Genomic DNA, 6,000 nt, shown 5'->3' with positions numbered 1-6,000 from the left:
TAGTCGTGAAGCGTCTTGTTTATTATTATTATTTTTTCGTGAGGCGTCTAATTTATTATTTTTTCGTGAGGCGTCTAATTTATTATTTTTCCTTGAAGCTTCTTATTTTTATTATTCTTCATTGTTTGATTCTTTTTATTAAAGCATTATCACGGGTACATTTCCTTTAATTCTCCTTTTTTGTGAAGTGTGGTTAATACTGTATTGTAAGTTAGTACTGTAAATTATAGGTTAGCATCAATAATGTTTTATCCTTCTAAAATTTTACTTTGATACGAAGGCGTGTATCAATAAATTTTTCAATACTTTCGCTTCCATGTATGTTTTGTATTTCTATTCATTACTTATTTGATGTATCAGCGTTCTCTAAATTACTGCTATCTTTAGACGTCGGTACGTCAGCTTCTTTGATGAAAGGTGGCGCCGTAATCGAATGAATGACAGACAACGGCAGAAAGTGCTGGGCGTCTGGTTTTGCGAGTAGCGTAGAGTGAATTGATGTATTTTTATTCGGTGAATGAAATAAATGTATATTTTTTGATCCATAAGGTAAGATGTTTATTCATCTTATTTTTCTATATGCTAATTGCTGTAATTGAAGTAACACATCGGTTTTATGTATTGCAATCAAATATTTACGAATTAAAGGTTGTTTTCTTTATATTCTTATGTTTGCTTGCTGTCAATGTGCTCCCTGGTTATAAACTGAGTAACGTGTGGAAGAATACCCGGAAGGAAATAACTTATTAAAATTGTGTTGGAAATTTATGATAGTACTATGTGTTTTAGAAATTTATGCAGTTAATGTTATGCTGTCGCGATCAGTCTTGAACGGGAGAATGCTTTTCACTGAAATATGAAAGGTTTAATGCTCTGGGAGTTTATCATCCTTTGTTGATGGTTATTATGTATGATAACGTTTACTAATGACTTGTTTTTAGCTTTATATGTTGCTAGTGTTGCATTAAAATAGTATTTATTATTATTTTTTTGAGTATTGCAAAAGATGTGTGTTAGTTATTTGGAATATAGCTTACCGGATGTGAATTCGGCGGTGCAGCTTCTGCATCTTTTCCAAAGAAAAAACGCATTTTTTAAGCACGTATATTGTATATTTTGCATTTATTTAAATGAAATGCATAATGAATTTAGCTCTCGACAAATTGATACCTTATTTATATAACCTTTTGAGCTAACAGAAATATTCTAAGAAGTCTACTGATTTAATACTGTTAGGGAAACCGGTGGCAGAGATTCAGAAACGGGTGCCCCTTCCAGACTGCTAGCGATACTGCCGTAGGCAAAAGTTAATGATGATGTAGAACAATTAACAATCATATAGCATTAGCATTAGTAGAGGCATACGATGCAAGAAAGCAAGCTTATTCAGCATCAGCCCAAAAAAAAAAAAAAAACCCTCTCCCATTTCACCCCTCCGTTCGTTCGAAATACCTGTCCAGTTGAGCTTTAAATTTGTTTAGGCTATCAACTTCAACAACAAGTGATGGAAGTCGGTTCCACCAACCAACCACCCGCTGGCCAAAGGCAAATTTCCGCACATCTATCCGACATCCGTCCTTCCTCAATTTGAATTTATGCCCTCTGAGGTGATTATTCTGAGAAAGATGAAGAATCCCATTGGCATTGAGCATGCTCAAACCATTCAAGGCCTTATACACCTCTATCAGATCACCTCGCTGGTGCCTAGTCTCCAGACTCTGTAATTTGCAAAACTTAAGCCTTTCTTCGTAAGAGCAACCCTTTGCTCCATTTACTAATCTTGTTGCCCTTCTCTGTACCCGTTCCAGCAGCTCTACATCCTTCTTGAAATGAGGCCTCCAGACCTGTATACAGTACTCAAGATGTGGCCTAACCATTGCCTTATACAAGGGAATAATCACCTCCTTATCCCTGCTAGAAAAATTCCTGTATATCATTGACAAGACACCATGAGCTACTCTTGCAGCTCGTCTGCACTGCTCAGAGAACTTCATATCTCCCTGCACAATTACCCCCAGGTCCTTTTCATTCTCCACCACTGTCAGTGTGGTACCGCAGAGTTGATACGTTGCTCTGGGGTTACTGTTTCCCATATGCAGTACTTTACATTTGTCAATGTTAAACTTCATTTGCCACCTCTCAGCCCATCTGTTCAACCTTTCCAGATCCTGTTGCAGCAGCATAGCGTCAGTAGTGTCCTTGACGACCCTGCCAACCTTTGTATCATCTGCAAACTTGGACATTAAACTTGATATCCCATCATCAATATCATTCATAAACACCGAAAACAACAACGGACCCAACACTGAACCTTGAGGAACTCCACTAATAACATTAGTCCACGTTGAGCAGTGTCCATTGATTACCACTCTCTGTCTTCTGCCACTCAACCATCCCCTTATCCATAGCAGCAATTTGCCTCCAATGCCACACTGCTCCAATTTGTGCAGCAGTCTTCCATGTGCAACAGTATCAAAAGCCTTTCTAAGATCCAAATATATAATATCAAAGTTATTCCCTGCATCCAGTTCTTTTGTGACTACATCATAGTATCCAATCAAATTGGTCAGGCAAGACCTGCCCTTAACAAAACCATGCTGCGTCTGAGCTATAACTGAATTCTTGTCTAGATGATCCTGCAGTGCTTCTTTAACCAGTGCCTCCATTAATTTACCTGGAACAGAAGTTAAACTAACAGGTCTATAATTACTTGTGTCAGCCTTTGATCCTCCTTTGTGAATTGGGGTTACATTTGCACATCTCCAGTCTATGGGTACCTCCCCTGAGTCCAAAGAAGCTCTCATAATTATGGCTAGGGGTTTGCATACTTCCTTTGCTGCCTCCTTTAATATAACTGGATAGATCCCATCCACCCCAGGTGCCTTTTTTATGTTTATCCTCAACAATCTCTCCTCCACTTTCCTCTCAGTTATTACAAAATCATCCAGCTCACTGCCAATGTTTACTTTACCTACATCATTCTCCTTCCTGAATAACTCCTCATGCGTGAATGTAGATGCAAAATACTCGTTTAGATTGTTAGCCACCTGAGCAGGATCCTCAACTGTTGAACCATCAATATCCAGTGGACCAATCTGATTCATCCCTTTCCTTCTCGAGTTCAAGTATGTAAAGAACTCTTTTCTGTTTTTCTTTGCATCCTTTGCCAAGGATTTTTCGTAGTCTGCCTTTGCCTGCCTAATCTCCTTTGTGACTTGGTTACAGACCAACTTATATCTATCATATGCTTCCATGTCACCCATTAATTTATATGTATCCCATGCATTTTTCTTCTCTGCCACATGTCTCATTAGTTCATCTGACAACCATTTAGGCCTAAACCTTGAACAATATTTCTTAGTTGGTATGTAAAGCCTGGTAGCCTCCAAGATTAGTTCCTTGAATGCTTCCCATTTTGAGTTTGCTGTTGGTAACATCATCAGTTGGTCCCACTGTATAGAATTTAAATACTGTCTCAGACCATCATAGTCGCCTTTACGAAAACAAAAACCCTTCCCTTTACCTCTGATGGTAGTTACCTCCTTGAGTAAATCCCACTTCAACACACTGTGATCACTGCCACCTAGTGGTTCATTTATCTGCAGGTTCTTAATGCATGAAGAGTCACTACTGATAATCAGATCAAGAGTATTGCTCCCTCTTGTTGCCTCACGAACATGCTGGTGTAGAAAACAATCATCCAATAAATCCACACAAGCCTTGCTAGTGTGCGAGTGACCAACCCACAAATTCCAGTCAATATCTGGGAAATTAAAATCCCCCATTATAAGACTCTCTGATTTACTGGCCCACTCTATTTCCCTGTACAATATCTTATTATACTCATCAGAGTCATTAGGCCTATAGCACACTCCTACTCTCAATTTTGATTTCCCTATGCTTATGTCACACCAAACTGATTCGGCACTGCCCTGTCCATCGATGTCGACTGGCTTCACTTCCTTGGACTTTATGTGTTTCTTAATTAATAGCATAACCGCTCCTCCCCTCCTGTCCTGTCTATCCTTTCTATACACATTGTATTCCCCAAATTCCAGTTCCGCATTACATGCCCACAAGATCACAAATGTAAACTGCAGCCATTATCAACCCACTGCAGGATGGAAGCCTCTTCAACAATTCATGCTGAGGGAAATGGACCATAATCTGCCACACTGGTCCAGTGCAGGCTGGCAGATTGACTGTATTTAGCAGTTAGGGGCTTGAACCCCAGTCTACTCAAAGAGCGTGTGCTACTGCACTCCCGCTCCTGACCACTCAGCTACGGAGGCTGTTATACATATTGGTATTAATGTTATTAAGAATTGACTCTTGCCCACATGTGATAGGAGGAAGTAAATAATAGATCCTTGTCAATCAAATTTGACTGGAGAGATTGTGCATGGTTCATGAGGTAGAATTTTTCACTACATGTCCTGTTCCTGTTAACAAGAGAGAGAGATTGATTGATATCACAGGGGTGGGAAAATCTATATAGGAGTGCAAGAATATTTGCTGATGCTATCGAGGCAGGGTTAGATGGTTTGGGGGGGGATGTAAACAACTAATAATTTACTAGCATCTGCAGGAATTTTTGAAAATAATTCTTGCACTACTTCTCTTGGGACATGCAGCAGCTTGGAAAGCAAGGTGCTAAGAATTACAAGGCATATTCATGGACCTCATGGGGAAAGGCAAATAGATGGGCTGTGTTAGGATTACTAAAAGCACACATATATCTTATATACTAAATCTGGCAGCATAGTGAATGAATTTGAAGATTTTGTTTAGTCATCAGATGTGGACAACATCAAGATTTTATAAATATGAATATGATGAGTACAACATGTGTGGAAAGAAGAGTGTGGGATAGACTGGATAAAGGAACCACTAGGTGGCAGTATCATAGTGTATTGATGTGGGATTTCCTTAAAGGTATAAGTATGGTCAAGGGTAAAGGGAAGGATTTTGATTTTGCAAAGGTGACTGACTATAGTGGTCTCAGACAATTTTTCAGTTCTTTTCAGTGAGACCCGGTGATGATGTTACTGACTGAAAATTCAGGGAAGTAATTGTAGGAGCTACTAAGCATTTTATAAAAGCTAAGAGATAGCATTCAATGTTTATCCCTAAATGTCAGATGAACGGATGAGTGGCAGTGAAGAAAACTGCATGGGTGAGATGATTATAAACTATCAGGGGATACAGAAGCCTACAGTAAATATGAACTAGTCTGCAATCAAGTTACTAAGTGGATTAGGAATGGCAAGGCAGATTACAAGAAGTCTTTGGCTAAGAATGTGAAAGAAAATAGCAAAGAACTCTTTGGTCCATTTGCTATAAATAGAAAAGAGTTGAATCACATTGGTCTAGAAGGTATGAATGGTGTAACTATTGATGATCCTGTCCAGGTTGCTGACAAACTGAATATAGTTTGAGTTTACCATTAAGAAGAGCTACCTTTTTGCATCTACTGAATCATATGTGAAATTGTTAGGGCTGGAGATACCATGAGTATACTTAATTTTAACAGGAAGCTAAATGATTTTATTATACCTGGGAGGGAAGCAGAAATAATTGTTGAAGCTAAAAGCAAACAAAGCACTTGGAGCTGACTTAATAAATCCAATTATATGAAAAGAATTAGCAAAAGAGGTATGCAATATTTTATTATTACTTTTAGCGATAATTATGAAAGACTCTGGATTCAGGGGAGGCACCTGTGGATTGGAGATAAGCCATTGTCTTCACCAATCAAAGGGTGAAGTAAGCAATTACAGACCTTTAAGCTTGGCTTCTGTTCTAGGGAAAGTAATGGAGTTGGTAGCTAAAGATGGAGTCGGTAGCTAATGTAGGATCATCTGGACAGGAATGCTGCTATGTAGAAATCATAGCATGTTAAGTGGCAATCTTGTCTGAGCACTGGTACATAGTAACAAAGGAACTGGAGGAAAAAAGTAATTTTTATGTCTCATATACTTAGATTTCGCTAAAGCTTTT

General features: G+C 38.7%; 1 long non-coding RNA gene across 1 annotated transcript in view; it reads left to right on the top strand.

Annotated features, from left to right (window-relative positions):
- The first annotated feature begins 441 nt into the window (after positions 1 to 441).
- The window catches only part of LOC150084930 (uncharacterized), a 73,344-nt gene continuing 67,785 nt past the window's right edge, over positions 442 to 6,000 (top strand). The window contains exon 1 of the long non-coding RNA XR_016547085.1: positions 442 to 549. This is a non-coding gene — a long non-coding RNA (uncharacterized LOC150084930). The remainder of the gene's footprint in view (positions 550 to 6,000) is intronic.

Source organism: Mastigoproctus giganteus, chromosome 6, assembly GCF_048544385.1.
Source record: "Mastigoproctus giganteus isolate SK-2022 chromosome 6, ASM4854438v1, whole genome shotgun sequence".
NCBI classification, from domain to species: domain Eukaryota; kingdom Metazoa; phylum Arthropoda; class Arachnida; order Uropygi; family Thelyphonidae; genus Mastigoproctus; species Mastigoproctus giganteus.
This window is presented reverse-complemented; position numbering and strand designations above follow the sequence as displayed.